Source organism: Balaenoptera physalus, assembly GCF_965194825.1.
Source record: "Balaenoptera physalus genome assembly, chromosome: 7".
Lineage (NCBI taxonomy): Eukaryota > Metazoa > Chordata > Mammalia > Artiodactyla > Balaenopteridae > Balaenoptera > Balaenoptera physalus.
The window spans coordinates 10,700,614-10,716,447 of NC_138886.1; the positions used below are offsets into that span (position 1 = coordinate 10,700,614).

Genomic DNA, 15,834 nt, shown 5'->3' on the forward strand with positions numbered 1-15,834 from the left:
ATAAGTCTCATAATGCTTATAAAACACCAGGGAAATAGATTTGTCTTTCTACAAGTCATAAAGTTCAGAATCAGCTTTGTAGGTAATATAGGCTCAGTTTACCCCACCTTCCTACCTGACATCCCATTACCTGTGAGTGAACACACTATTTTCACTGTCTTTCTCTTATGAATAGCCGTCATTTAGGAGGAGCAAAAGGTAAATTCTCGAGTCATGGTCCTCTCTTAGAAGCATTTTTGAACACGAGGAAGGATATTGACACGCTCTGTGATCTTTCAGATAGAACTACACATAAAACAAGCCAGGTAATTGAGAACTCAGTTTAACATTGAATGTTCTCTGCAACAGGCCCAGTTGTAGGCTGCCCTAAATGTCCTGCCCTAATTTATTAATAGTCTATTGGAAAATATTTCCTTGTCTGGAATTATTTCAAAATACACTTTTTTAAATCTCTAATTTAGCACATAGTATCCAAATTTATTCTCTTTTTCTGCACTTAGTAGCAATTGAAAATATTCATGTCCATCTTCTAGGAAAGGCACTTGATATTCTTATGAAGATTATTATTGGATTATTGTTCTTTCTGGGCCAGGTAATTCTAACTCATTTAACATTTCTGCATAGACTCTCTAGCTAGATGTTGTGCTTTATAGACCTCTCCATTCCTTGAGAATGAACAGATATTGAATCATAATTTTATATATCAGTATAGAATGGGAGTTACCTAAAAAAATCATTTTTCTTTTAAAAATCATACTTAGCTTATATGGCCACTATATTCAATAGTCCACGTGTTATTTTTGTGAAGTTAGTATTTTTGGTCTCTCTCTTTGAAGAAATACATAAAGATCTGACATTATAATAATGAATGGGAAGAAACAAAAGTTTATCATCTGGTCTGAGTCAATCTTGGGGTTCAATTGAGCATGCTCAGTCCTACCAAGTCATAGCACACCTCAAGACTGAAATGGGCTGTACACATGTGTTGTGTAAAGTTGGTTATGGCTGTTGATACTACAAATTCCATGGCTTCTGATTGGGAAGGAATAACATCTCCTATGTTAATATTTCACAACTTCTGCACATTAGATGGAGAATAATAGGGTTTTCTTTGTGACGCATCTTTGGAATTTAGAGGCTCCAATGTCTCCCTTACCCCCCAAATTCCTGATAAGGAAGGCCTGCTCATACTTGCTTATTTTGGACCAGGAAATTCCGTTGTTGCTGATTTCCCATTTTGCTTGGCAGTGGTTGTAGACAGCAAGTTTGGGACAACATGTTGGAACTGGATGAGGAAAGACTGACTTTGTAAAATTTGTATAGCCTTTTTTTTCCCCCTACATTTTTTGTGATAGACCAGATGGGTAGCATGCTTAGAATATGGGCAGCTACTCACACTCTGGCTGCCTTGCTATGATTCCTGAGCTTCCTGGAGTCCAATGTTACAACACAGGTTCAGGCTAAGTTCATTTCTACAAGAAGCATCTCTGTACCCTGCCTGTTAGCATAAGGGACAAGGGCAGTCAAAGGTCAAGAGAAGTTCAAAACAGCATAACCTTTCTGTGCTTCTGTTTCCAAATAACCCCAGTCTGCCCTGCTCCCCGAGTTTTTTCCTCAGCCATCGTTCTTACCGTGTAGTTGTAAAATTCAAGAGAACAAGGACTGACTTGATACAAGGGAAGTTAGAGAATAGAAGTCATTGTTGCTTAACACAGGAGAAATAATTGATTTATGTTTGGGGACCAATTAGGCTATAAAACAGGAACAGTAAAGGGACCTATGACTTCAGGACAGTTACTTGCTCTGATTTCTGTCCCACAGACAAGGGGCTCCCCAATAAAGACTGTCGACTATCTAGGCTAAATTATTAATTCCTTTCATGCCTCTCAGGGCTTGTAAACAGCACATGATACAGGAAAACAATTGATACTGTTCAGTTATTGGCCAGATAGAGGGTCAAAGGGTAAATAGTTGGATTAGCAACAGCTGTTCTTCCTCCCTAGTCAGACTTTTGTCCCTTATTCTATTTCAGCAAAGCCATTCCTGGGTTCTTGGCCTCTAAATAGTTAAATCCATTTCTCTTCTTGTAAAATAATCCTACAAATAATTAGAGAATAAACACTGACCAAAATTGAAAATACTCGTATTTTAATTCAGCTTCCAAATTTGAAGATGAGCATTCTTTTTGGTATGTGCTGACTATGTTGTTTGGTGTTCAAAGGGTATTATGCCAAGGAAAGTAACTCCTTGAAGTTTAGACAGATTAGAAGCTTTTTAGCTGTTTATACCAACTGCTTGAGGATTTTCGTGCAGCTTGATTAAAAGAAAAAAATTGCCTTTGTTTAAACTGATAGTAGGATAATGAGTGTTCATTGTGGAAAACACTAAAAGAAAACTATAAACACCCCTAATCCCACCACCTGGAGATAACCATTGTTTCTTATTTGAGAATATGTCCTTCCAGTTTGTGTCTGAGCTTATTTTTTACGTGGTTAGAAATCATATATACAATTTTGTATCCTGTTTATTTCTCCCCCACTCAACATTACATTGGGAACACTGTCCCAAGTCATGAAACAGTTTTCATAAATATTTTTAATGGCAAGATAATATTTCATTGTAAGTGAATAAGTTTACCATGGTTTATTTAACCATTTACCTATTGTTGGGCATTTAGGTTGTTTGCAGTTTTTTCTACATTATAAATAGTGCCACAGTGAACATAGTTTTATATAAATTTTTTGTCTCCATTTCAAGTGAGCCCTTTAGCTTTTTATATAAGCCAAAACTCTTCAGAATTAAGAGCATTGACTCTGGCTCAAGATTGCTTGAGTTCAACTTGGCTTCAGTATTTACTAGCTCTGTAATCTTGGCTAAGTTATTTAACCTCTCTGTGCCTTAGTATTCTCATCTGTTAAATGGGGACAATAAAAAAGTACTTCTACTTCACAAGGCTATTGTGGAGATTAAAGGAAGTAATATATGCATTTGGAACAATGCTTGGCAAATGGTAAACACTATTAAGTGTATGCTATTCTAGGCTATGTAGCATAATGTTGAAATTCTCAGTCTTTCTGTACCTAACGGCTGTTGTAACCACTTTATTCAATTAAACTATCCTGTGTTGCCTAATGACACAAAGATAAATCATTCCAGATGTTAGCAGGTGTAAGTTACTGCTTCAAGTAAATAGTTCCCTCAAAGGAGTGGAGCTCATGTACTGCTGGCCAAGACTGTTCTTACCATCTGGTTGACTGTTAGGGTGTTTTGGGCCCCTTCACCCAACCAGCAGCAGGTAACCAAAATGACCATCTGCCAACCCATTTATTTAACCTCTTAGGAAACTAAAGGAGTTAACCCTCTGCTTATTTAAAATAAATACTCAGATTATGCACTTTCTCTTTGGTCAGTAGCAAGGTCTTATAGAGAGCATGCTGAGGAAGAAATTGGTGTAATTAAAGACCTGCCATTACCATTTTATTTTATTTATTTATTTATAAATCCTATGATACTTTTAAAAAATAATTAATTAATTAATTTTTTGGCTGTGTTGGGTCTTTGTTGCTGCGTGTGGGCTTTCTCTAGTTGCAGCGGGTAGGGGCTACTCTTCGTTGCAGTGCACGGGCTTCTCATTGCAGTGGCTTCTCTTGTTGCAGAGCATGGGCTCTAGGTGCATGGGCTTCAGTAGTTACGGCTCACAGGCTTCAGTAGTTATGGCTCACGGGCTTCAGTAGTTGTGGCTCACGGGCTCTAGAGTGCAGACTCAGTAGTTGTGGTGCACTGGCTTACTTGCTTTGCGGCATGTGGGATCTTCCCGAACCAGGGCTTGAACCCATGTCCCCTGCACTGGCAGGCGGATTCTCAACTACTGCGCCGCCAGGGAAGTCCCAGCATTTTTAAAAGACTGCATGCTTGGGATTCTTGCTGACTCAGGCTTTTATATATATATATATATATATATATATATATATATATATATATATATATATATATACACACACACACACACATACATACATACATACATACATACATACATACATACACATATGTATATATTTTCCCCTGCTGAGCAAAGACCTGGATAAATGAGCATTTTAGAAGAGACTTGAAAGTTAAATTAATCTTTCCTCTCTGTTGCCATACTGATAGATGCCCACCAGGCAGAGATCCATGAGTGATGTGGGATGAACAGGCAATTTAAAAAACAGCTTCAGAATAAGACAGCCTAACACCACTAGTTTGCTCTGGCTTTGCATTCATCTGTCCAGTGTTTTGGGATCCCAAGGAGACTTTTTGTGGATCCTTCAGGCTATAAAAGAGAAATGTACATCTCAGCTAGAGTTACCCATAGGTTCATTCCAAGAATCCAACGTTCTGTACTATGTCCTATGGGTCTGTTCCTAGTTGTCAAACTATATGTCACAATTTTTGATCTCAGAAAACAGTTCGTATAAACCCAAGTGTGGTCTGCAGATAATGAACTTAAGGTTGGGTGTTAGAGATCAAAGAAAATTAACATTTATTGGGTATTCCTTATGTACTAGGTACTTTGAACATATTTAGTGGGAGTGAGAAGGGTTGGTTATAGCATATAAAATATCTAAATTTAAGTTTGACTTTGTAATACCTAGTCCACTGTTTCCTTCCCTCCCCATTTCTCTTTTTCCCTTTGATGTGTGTGCCAAGCCTACGACTCAGTTCCTGCCCTCAAGGGACTCTGGTTTAGTCAGGAACGACAGACACAAAACTTGATGCTATGTGGCTTTTTACTACATAATAGTAGTAATAATAATAATGGCTAATATTTATTACACATTAAATGCTTCATGTGCATTTTTCGTTAAGCACTCATAAAACCTGTTTGAAAAGATACTATTCCTATTCTAACAGATGAGAGTGCTAAGGCCTGGAGAGGTTAAATGACTCACCCCAAAGTACACAGTGGAGAAACATCTGGGACTTCAGAGCTGCTGTTTTAATGAATCTTCTATCCTGTTTCTAGCTCTCTTGACTGTGACAAGTCTCAGATGCTAATGGAAGAGTTTAAGGCAGTATAAGGATTTATAACATATATAACGGGGCCTTTTATGTACAGAATAAAGACTGTTTTCTAAGTGTCATTTGGGCTCTTTTGCATATATTAGAATTATTTTGGATGTAAAGTAGAGTAATTCACTGTGGAATAGGTTCCCAGAGATTTCTTCTGAGGTTCAGGATTATTCCACTATATATTATCAAACAGGTTCTTTCCTGAAACAAATGAAGATAAGTTCATAAGATAAGTTCCCTTGGTTTTCCCCTTTATGTCACCTTTCCTTCACAACATTCTGTATGTGATATTGGTATTTCACATTCATAACAGTTCCAAGAGGCTTGCTTCCAAAGCTTCAGCTGAATCTGCTAGATCACTGCAAGATCACGTCTCCTGAATGTGGCCTTTTGCTGGGGAGTTCCTTTCTGATAAGAATTCTTTTGAACAGGGTGGGGGTGGGATGAGATCCAGAGTTTAGGCTGAGCTTCATCCCCTTGACCTTTGCCCCTATTTCAGAGTTTATACTGACTTGATAGAGACTCCCTATGGAGCCAAGAGTTTAGGACTTGTTTACAATTGATGAAAAGATAGTTGCATTCAAAGGCTCTTGTTGGATCCTTGGATAGTCATGGATCTCTGCCATTATCTATGGTGGGTTCAGGGAATGCTTGAACATCTGGGTCTGGAGATATGCAATGGATGACTAAGAAAGAATGAGAAGAAACTCTGAAATTAGATAGGTTGCTGAAATTATTTCTGTGGGACCAGTATTGCAGTAACATTTTGAGAGCAGAGAAGGATTCCTATAAACCTGTGCCTTAATTCATTTTTTAAAAAAAGCTGGGGCTTCCCTGGTGGCACAGTGGTTGAGAGTTTGCCTGCCAACGCAGGGGACACGGGTTCGAGCCCTGGTCTGGGAGGATCCCACATGCCGCGGAGCAGCTGGGCCCGTGAGCCACAGCTACTGAGCCTGTGCATCTGGAGCCTGTGCTCCGCAACAAGAGAGGCCGCGATAGTGAGAGGCCTGCGCACCGCAATGAAGAGTGGCCCCTGCTTGCCACGACTAGAGAAAGCCCTCGCACAGAAACGAAGACCCAACACAGCCAAAAATAAATATAAAAATAAATTTAAAAAAAAAAAAAAAGCTGAAAGTGGTTGTTTACATTTAGTATATGATAACGAAGTGGATGTGTGGGAATTCTTCTCTTCCATTTCTGATGTCTCACCAAGGAGAATATTTGCTGTTAGGCAAATGTATTAGGTAATGGAGGGAAACCCTGGATTATTAAAGCCACTCTCTTCAGATATACATAGTTTTACAAATTGGTGTTTTCTCTCAAAATCTTGGGGTTCTCTAAGTATGTTGAGGAGAGTATAGCAATTCAGTCCCCAATGAGTCTTCATAAGCCTTTTCTGGGCATACAGGTCAGTTAAGACTCTTAGCTTCTGTATCTGAAGTTACATATCTTTTTTTTGTTGGTCCAGTATTTGTTGTTGTAGATTTGAATCTGAAAGAAAAGATAAGCATCTTTCTTTGAAGGGTGCTGACAGTATGAACCAAAATTGAATAGATATATCCTCTGTTGATAAGCATAGGAAAGGATAAACTGCATGAATAATAAGATTCACAGTGAAAATAGTGTTATATTGTTTTCACCTTAGCACAAAATTCCATGTGCTAAATGTAGTCTGGCTTATAGATGTATTTTGTTTGACTAACTGGATGTTTAAATAAAAGCATGTTAGTTGTCAACATTTAAAACCTGCAAGAGTTTCATAAAAATTTCCATTTCTGGCCTTCTTGATAAATTGGATGGTCCAGCACTAGGCCTGGATTTCTGTTGCTACATGGCATCTGTTGGCTGGAACAGAGTAGTGGCTGCCCTCTTTAAATGAGCATGCACACTCAGGTTTGTCACAAACCCACATGGCCTCCTTCATCCATTTATGTTTCCTTCCAGTCTTCTCTAGGCATTTGAGTTTGCAGTTCCTACATTAAAAAATGATAATTAACAGTGCAGATGAAGGTGTGGGAAAATGGGAAGTCTGTGAGTATAATCTAACAATATCTGTCAACTAAAAATGTTCGGGTTTATTCTTGCAGATTTAGCAGTTTAAAATTAAAAATTTTTAAATTTAAATTTGCAGATTTAGCCGTTAGTACATCTGGGTATTTATCCTATAAGAAATGAAAGTTGTGCAAAATGTATATTCACAGATACTCTTTTCAGCATTTGTAATAGCAAAAAAGGAACAGCTCAAAAGTTTAATAGGGGACTAAAATGGATTATAGTTATCCATGTAATGGAATACTATAGAATCGTTAAGGAGAAGGTAAATTTTAGTCTGGAAGAAGATACACTGAACAGTTAACAGTGATTTCTTTGGGCAGGTGGTATCACAGAGTAACTTTCACTATTTCTGTTTTAATTTTTATAAATTAATTAATTTATTGGCCACACCGCGGCTTGTGGGATCTTAGGTCCCTGACCAGAGACTGAACCTGGGCCCCCGGCAGTGGAAGTGCAGAGTCCTAACTACTGGACCACCAGGTTTTATCCCTTAATTTTTTTTAACAAGGCTCTTGTATTAAGAAATGAGATATATATTTTTTAAAAAATCTGTGGCTCTCATTTCAGCTGCCAAGCTTCCAAACTATTCTGTCAAATTGAGTCACCCAGGCTACAGCTTCCCATTTAGATGATAGATTTTACATTCAGAATTCTCTTATCTTGAAATTGCTCTAAGGAATGGGAACCTGTATCCTCAAGTATCAGGAACCATCTTGAAGCCAAAAAACAGGGTAAAAGCTTAGAGCAGCATTTTCAGGCTTCTGCTTGCAGCCCTGCCTCCATTCACTAATCAAGCTATCAGAATTGGCCTTCTTTTTACCCTGCTATCAAGAATGTAGGGAGCCTTAAGTAAGCTTCTCATATGAATTGTGCTGTCCTGGCAGTTGCAGGTCATGTTGCTGAAAGTGACCCTAATGGACACGGTGTGGTGCAGTGGAAAGAACATGAGAGTTTGCATCTTGGCTTTTGCCAGTCCTTGCTAAGTGACCATAGGCAACCTGTGAAGGTCAGTTTCTTCATCCATAAAACAGTAATAATCCCTCTTAGGGGTTGTTTTTAAAAACAAGTTCGATAGTATATGTGAATTGCCAAGTATTTAGCTGCTCTAGCTGTTACTGCATGTTTCTTCGTTGCTGAAATATATGATGAAGGGTTTCTAACTTTTTGGGCTAATATTTAGTGAGCATTTACTGTATGCTAATGGTTTTAAAACACTGTCTCCTTTATTCTTTCAACTCTATGAAGTTGTTCTCAACTCTTGTTCTCCCCATTTTACAGATAAGGAAACTGACAGTTTAACACTTGGCTAAGGTCGCAGAGCTGCCAAGTGGCAGACCTGAAGCCTGTGTGATTCCAAAGCCAGTGTACTTTTTATCTTTTTAAAATAGTGGTATGATTTACATACAGTGAAACACACAGATATTGAGTGTAACGTTCAAGCAGTTTTCACAAATGTATGTACCCTTGTAATTCATGTTTCATCAAGATATAGAACATTGCCATCCCTTCAGAAAATTCCCTTATGCTTTTTCTCAGTTGATCCCACTATTCTGCCCCAAGAAGCAGTAACTTCGGATTTCTGTCATGATAGATTAGTTTGTCTGTTCTGACATGTCTTATAGATGGAATCATACAACATGTGCTTTATTGTGTCTAGTGTTTTTCAGCATAATGTTTGAGACTCATCCATGTTGTTGCACGTGTTAGTAATTCACTTCTTTTTATTACTGAGTAGTATTCAATTAACTATATCATAGTTGATCTATTCATCTGTTGATACCTGGGCTGTTTCTACTTTTGTACTATTATGATAAAGCAGCTATAAAAATTCTTGTACAAGGTTTTTGTGGATATATTTTAATTTCTCTAAACGTATCTAGGAATTGTTGGGTCAGATGGTAGATGTATGTTAAACTTTTAATGAAATTGCCAGTTTTCCAAATTGTACGTTTTACAATTCCAGTAGTATGAGTTCTAATAGTTCCACATCCTTGTAAGTGTTTGGTGTTGCCAACTTTTAAATTTTAGTTTTTGTAGTGAGCAGGTAATGGGACCGATGTGGTTTTTTTTTTTTTTTTTTTTTTGGATAGAATTCGCCTGTGAAGCCACCTAGTCCTGGGCTTTTTGTTTGTTGGGAGATTTTTTTTTTTTTTATGAGTTTGATTTTTATTATTTTTTTTTGCTTTTTTTTTTTTTAATCAGTCGTCAGTTTTATACACATCACTTTATACATATCAATCCCAATCGCCCAATTCAGCACACCACCATACCCACCCCACCACAGTTTTCCTCCCCTTGGGGCCCATACGTTTGTTCTCTACATCTGTGTCTCAACTTCTGCCCTGCAACCCGGTTCATCTGTACCATTTTTCTAGGTTCCACATACATGCGTTAATATACGATATTTGTTTTTCTCTTTCTGACTTACTTCACTCTGTATGACAGTCTCTAGATCCATCCACGTCTCAACAAATGACTCAATTTCATTCCTTTTTATGGCTGAGTAATATTCCATTGTATATATGTACCACAACTTCTTTATCCATTCGTCTGTCGATGGGCATTTAGGTTGCTTCCGTGACCTGGCTATTGTAAATAGTGCTGCAATGAACATTCGGGTGCATGTGTCTTTTTGAATTACGGTTTTCACTGGGTATGTGCCCAGTAGTGGGATTGCTGGGTCATATGGTAATTCTATTTTTAGTTTTTTTAAGGAACCTCCATATTGTTCTCCACAGTGGCTGTATCAATCTACATTCCCACCAACAGTGCAATAGGGTTCCCTTTTCTCCACACCCTCTCCAGCATTTGTTGTTTGTAGATTTTCTGATGATGCCCATTCTAACTGGTGTGAGGTGATACCTCATTGTAGTTTTGATTTGCATTTCTCTAATAATTAGTGATGTTGAGCATCTTTTCATGTGCTTCGTGGCCGTCTGTATGTCTTCTTTGGAGAAATGTCTATTTACGTCTTCTGCCCATTTTTGGATTGGGGTGTTTGTTTCTTTAATATTGAGCTGAATGAGCTGTTTATATATTTTGGAGATTAATCCTTTGTCTGTTGATTCGTTTGCAAATATTTTCTCCCATTCTGAGGGTTGTCTTTTCATCTTGTTTATGGTTTCCTTTGCTGTGCAAAAGCTTTGAAGTTTCATTAGGTCCCATTTGTTTATTTTTGTTTTTATTTCCATTACTCTAGGAGGTGGATCAAAAAAGGTCTTTCTGTGATTTATGTCAAAGAGTGTTCTTCCTGTGTTTTCCTCTAAGAGTTTTATAGTGTCCAGTCTTACATTTAGGTCTCTAATCCATTTTGAGTTTAGTTTTGTGTATGGTGTTAGGGAGTATTCTAATTTCATTCTTTTACATGTAGCTGTCCAGTTTTCCCAGCACCACTTACTGAAGAGACTGTCTTTTCTCCATTGTATGTCTTTGCCTCCTTTGTCATAGATTAGTTGACCATAGGTGTGTGGGTTTGTGTCTGGGCTTTCTATCCTGTTCCATTGATCTATCTTTCTGTTTTTGTGCCAGTACCATATTGTCTTGATTACTGTAGCTTTGTAGTATAGTCTGAAGTCAGGGAGTCTGATTCCTCCAGCTCCGTTTTTTTCCCTCAAGACTGCTTTGGCTATTCGGGGTCTTTTGTGTCTCCATACAAATTTTAAGATGATTTGTTCTAGTTCCGTAAAACATGCTATTGGTAATTTGATAGGGATTGCATTGAATCTGTAGATTGCTTTGGGTAGTATAGTCATTTTCACAATGTTATTAATTAATTAATTTATTTATTTTTGCTGCGTTGGGTCTTCGTTTCTGTGCGAGGGCTTTCTCTAGTTGTAGCAAGCGGGGGCCACTCTTCATCGTGGTGCGCGGGCCTCTCACTATCGCAGCCTCTCTCGTTGGGAGCACAGGCTCCAGACGCGCAGGCTCAGTAGTTGTGGCTCACGGGCCTAGTTGCTCCGCAGCATGTGGGATCTTCCCAGACCAGGGCTCGAACCCATGTCCCCTGCATTGGCAGGCAGATTCTCAACCCCTGCGCCACCAGGGAAGCCCTCATTTTCACAATGTTGATTCTTCCAATCCAGGAGCATGGTATATCTCTCCATCTGTTGGTATCATCTTTAATTTCTTTCATCAGTGTCTTATAGTTTTCTGCATACAGGTCTTTTGTCTCCCTAGGAAGGTTTATTCCTAGGTATTTTATTCTTTTTGTTGCAGTGGTAAATGGGAGTGTTTCCATAATTTCTCTTTCAGATATTTCATCATTAGTGTATAGGAATGCAAGAGATTTCTGTGCATTAATTTTGTATCCTGCAACTTTACCAAATTCATTAATTAGCTCTAGCAGTTTTCTGGTGGCATCTTTAGGATTCTGTATGTATAGTATCATGTCATCTGCAAACAGTGACAGTTTTACTTCTTCTTTTCCAATTTGTATTCCTTTTATTTCTTTTTCTTCTCTGATTGCCGTGGCTAGGACTTCCAGAACTATGTTGAATAATAGTGGTGAGAGTGGACATCCTTGTCTCGTTCCTGATCTTAGAGGAAATGCTTTCAGTTTTTCACCGTTGAGAATGATGTTTGCTGTGGGTTTGTCATATATGGCCTTTATTATGTTGAGGTAGGTTCCCTCTATGCCCACTTTCTGGAGAGATTTTATCATAAATGGGTGTTGAATTTTGTCAAAAGCTTTTTCTGCATCTATTGAGATGATCATATGGTTTTTCTTCTTAAATTTGTTAATATGGTGTATCACATTGATTGATTTGCGTGTATTGAAGAATCCTTGCATCCCTGGGATAAATCCCACTTGATCGTGGTGTATGATCCTTTTAATGTGTTGTAGGATTCTCTTTGCTAGTAATTTGTTGAGGATTTTTGCATCTGTATTCATCAGTGATATTGGTCTGTCATTTTCTTTTTTTGTAGTGTCTTTGTCTGGTTTTGGTATCAGGGTGATGGTGGCCTCATAGAATGAGTTTGGGAGTGTTCCTTCCTCTGCAATTTTTTGGAAGAGTTTGAGAAGGATAGGTGTTAGCTCTTCTCTAAATGTTTGATAGAATTCACCTGTGAAGCCATCTGGTCCTGGACTTTTGTTTGTTGGAAGATGTTTAATCACAGTTTCAATTTCATTACTTGTGATTGGTCTGTTCATATTTTCTGTTTCTTCCTGGTTCAGTCTTGGAAGGTTATACCTTTCTAAGAATTTATCCATTTTTTCCAGGTTGTCCATTTTATTGGCATAGAGTTGCTTGTAGTAGTCTCTTAGGATGCTTTGTATTTCTGCGGTGTCTGTTGTAACTTCTCCTTTTTCATTTCTGATTATATTGATTTGAGTCCTCTCCCTCTTTTTCTTGATGAGTCTGGCTAATGGCTTATCAATTTTATCTTCTCAAAGAACCAGCTTTTAGTTTTATTGATCTTTGCTATTGTTTTCTTTGTTTCTATTTCATTTATTTCTGCTCTGATCTTTATGATTTCTTTCCTTCTGCTAACTTTGGGTTTTGTTTGTTCTTCTTTCTCTAGTTTCTTTAGGTGTAAGGTTAGATTGTTTACTTGAGATTTTTCTTGTTTCTTGAGGTAGGCTTGTATAGCTAGAAACTTCCCTCTTAGAACCGCTTTTGCTGCATCCCATAGCTTTTGGGTCGTCGTGTTTTCATTGTCATTTGTCTCTAGGTATTTTTTGATGTCCTCTTTGATTTCTTCAGTGATCTGTTGGTTATTTAGTAACGTACTGTTTAGCCTCCATGTGTTTGTGTTTTTTTCCCTGTAATTCATTTCTAATCTCATAGCGTTGTGGTCAGAAAAGATGCTTGATATGATTTCAATTTTCTTAAATTTACTGAGGCTTGATTTGTGACCCAAGATGTGATCTATCCTGAAGAATGTTCTGTGCGCACTTGAGAAGAACGTGTAATCTGCTGTTTTTGGATGGAATGTCCTATAAATATCAATTAAATCTATCTAGTCTATTGTGTCATTGAAAGCTTCTGTTTCCGTATTTATTTTCATTTTGGATGATCTGTCCATTGGTGTAAGTGAGGTGTTAAAGTCCCCCACTATGATTGTGTTACTGTCAATTTCCTCTTTTAAGCTGTTAGCAGTTGCCTTATGTATTGAGGTGCTCCTATGTTGGGTGCATATATATTTATAATTGTTATATCTTCTTCTTCGATTGATCCCTTGATCATTATGTAGTGTCCTTCCTTGTCTCTTGTAACATTCTTTATTTTAAAGTCTATTTTATCTGATATGAGTATAGCTACTCCAGCTTTCTTTTGATTTCCATTTGCATGGAATATCTTTTTCCATCCACTCACTTTCAGTCTGTATGTGTCCCTAGGTCTAAAGTGGGTCTCTTGTAGACAGCATATATATGGATCTTGTTTTTGTATCCATTCGGCAAGCCTGTGTCTTTTGGTTGGAGCATTTAATCCATTCACGTTTAAGGTAATTATCGATATGTATGTTCCTATGACCATTTTCTTAATTGTTTTGGGTTTTTTTTTGTAGGTCCTTTTCTTCTCTTGTGTTTCCCACTTAGAGAAGTTCCTTTAGCATTTGTTGTAGAGCTGGTTTGGTGGTGCTGAATTCTCTTAGCTTTTGCTTGTCTGTAAAGCTTTTGATTTCTCCATCAAATCTAAATGAGATCCTTGCCGGGTAGAGTAATCTTGGTTGTAGGTTCTTCCCTTTCATCACTTTAAGTATATCATGCCACTACTCCCTTCTGGCTTGTAGAGTTTCTGTTGAGAAATCAGCTGTTAACCTTATGGGAGTTCCCTTGTATGTTTTTTGTCGTTTTTCCCTTGCTGCTTTCAATAATTTTTCTTTGTCTTTAATTTTTGCCACTTTGATTACTATGTGTCTTGGCGTGTTTCTCCTTGGGTTTATCCTGTATGGGACTCTCTGTGCTTCCTGGACTTGGGTGGCTATTTCCTTTCCCATGTTAGGGAAGTTTTCGACTATAATCTCTTCAAATATTTTCTCGGGTCCTTTCTCTCTCTCTTCTCCTTCTGGGACCCCTATAATGCGAATGTTGTTGTGTTTAATGTTGTCCCAGAGTTCTCTTAGGCTATCTTCATTTCTTTTCATTCTTTTTTCTTTAGTCTGTTCCGCAGCAGTGAATTCCACCATTCTGTCTTCCAAGCCACTTATCCGTTCTTCTGCCTCAGTTATTCTGCTATTGATTCCTTCTAGTATAGTTTTCATTTCAGTTATTGTATTGGTCATCTCTGTTTGTTTGTTCTTTAATTCTTCTAGGTCCGTGTTAATCATTTCTTGCATCTTCTCAATCTTTGCCTCCATTCTTATTCCGAGGTCTTGGATCATCTTCACTATCATTATTCTGAATTCTTTTTCTGGAAGATTGCCTATCTCCACTTCATTTAGTTGTTTTTCTGGGGTTTTTTCTTGTTCCTTCATCTGGTATATAGCCCTCTGCTTTTTCATCTTGTCTATCTTTCTGTAAATGTGGTTTTTGTTCCACAGGCTGCAGGACTGCAGTTTTTATTGCTTCTGCTGTCTGCCCTCTGGTGGTTGAGGCTATCTAAGAGGCTTGATGGGAGGCTCTGGTGGTGGGTAAAGCTGACTGTTGCTGTGGCGGTCAGAGCTCCATAAAACTTTAATCCAGTTGACTGTTGATGGGTGGGGCTGGGTTCCCTCCCTGTTGGTTGTTTTGCCTGAGGCAACCCCACACTGGAGCCTACCTGGGCTCTTTGGTGGGGCTAATGGCAAACTCTAGGAGGGCTCATGCCAAGGAGTACTTCCCAGAACCTCCGCTGCCAGTGTCCTTGTCCCCACCGTGAAACAGAGCCAGCCCCTGCCTCTGCAGGAGACCCTCCAACACTAGCAGGTAGATCTGGTTCAGTCTCCCCCAGGGTCACTGCTCCTTCCCCTGGGTCTCGATGCGCACACTATCCCGTGTGTGCCCTCCAAGTGTGGGGTCTCTGTTTCCCCCAGTCCTGTCGAAGTCCTGCAATCAATTCCCACTAGGCTTCAAAGTCTGATTCTCTATGAATTCCTCCTCCCGTTGCCAGACCCCCCAGGTTGGGAAGCCTGACGTGGGGCTCAGAACCTTCACTCCAGTGAGTGGACTTCTGTGGTATAAGTGTTCGCCAGTCTGTGAGTCACCCACCCAGCAGTTATGGGATTTGATTTTACTCTGATTGCGCCCCTCCTACCGTCTCACGGTGGCTTCTCCTCTGTCCTTGGACGTGGGGTATCCTCCTTGGTGAAGTCCAGTGTCTTCCTGTTGATGATTGTCCAGCAGCCAGTTGTGATTCTGGTGTTCTCGCAAGAGGGAGTGAGAGCACGTCCTTCTACTCCGCCATCTTGGTTAATCTCTTATTTATTTATTTATTTATTTATTTATTTTATGGATGTGTTGGGTCTTTGTTTCTGTGCGAGGGCTTTCTCTAGTTGCGGCAAGTGGGGGCCACTCTTCATCGCGGTGTGCGGGCCTCTCCTTATCGCGGCCTCTCTTGCTGCGGAGCACAAGCTCCAGATGTGCAGGCTCAGTAATTGTGGCTCACAGGCCTAGTTACTCCACGGCATGTGGGATCTTCCCAGACCAGGGCTTGAATCCATGTCCCCTGCATTGGCAGGCAGATTCTCAACCACTGCGCCACCAGGGAAGCCCCCTGATGTGGCTTTAATTTGCATTTCCCTGATGACTATTTATATTGATTATCTTTTCATACCCTTATTGGCCATTCATATTTTGTCTTTTAG

At 39.0% G+C, this 15,834-nt stretch overlaps 1 protein-coding gene across 4 annotated transcripts in view; it reads left to right on the forward strand.

Annotated features, from left to right (window-relative positions):
• NR6A1 (nuclear receptor subfamily 6 group A member 1) overlaps positions 1-15,834 on the forward strand; it is a 213,379-nt gene that overhangs the window by 32,102 nt on the left and 165,443 nt on the right. The gene's annotated exons all lie outside the window — the stretch shown is intronic.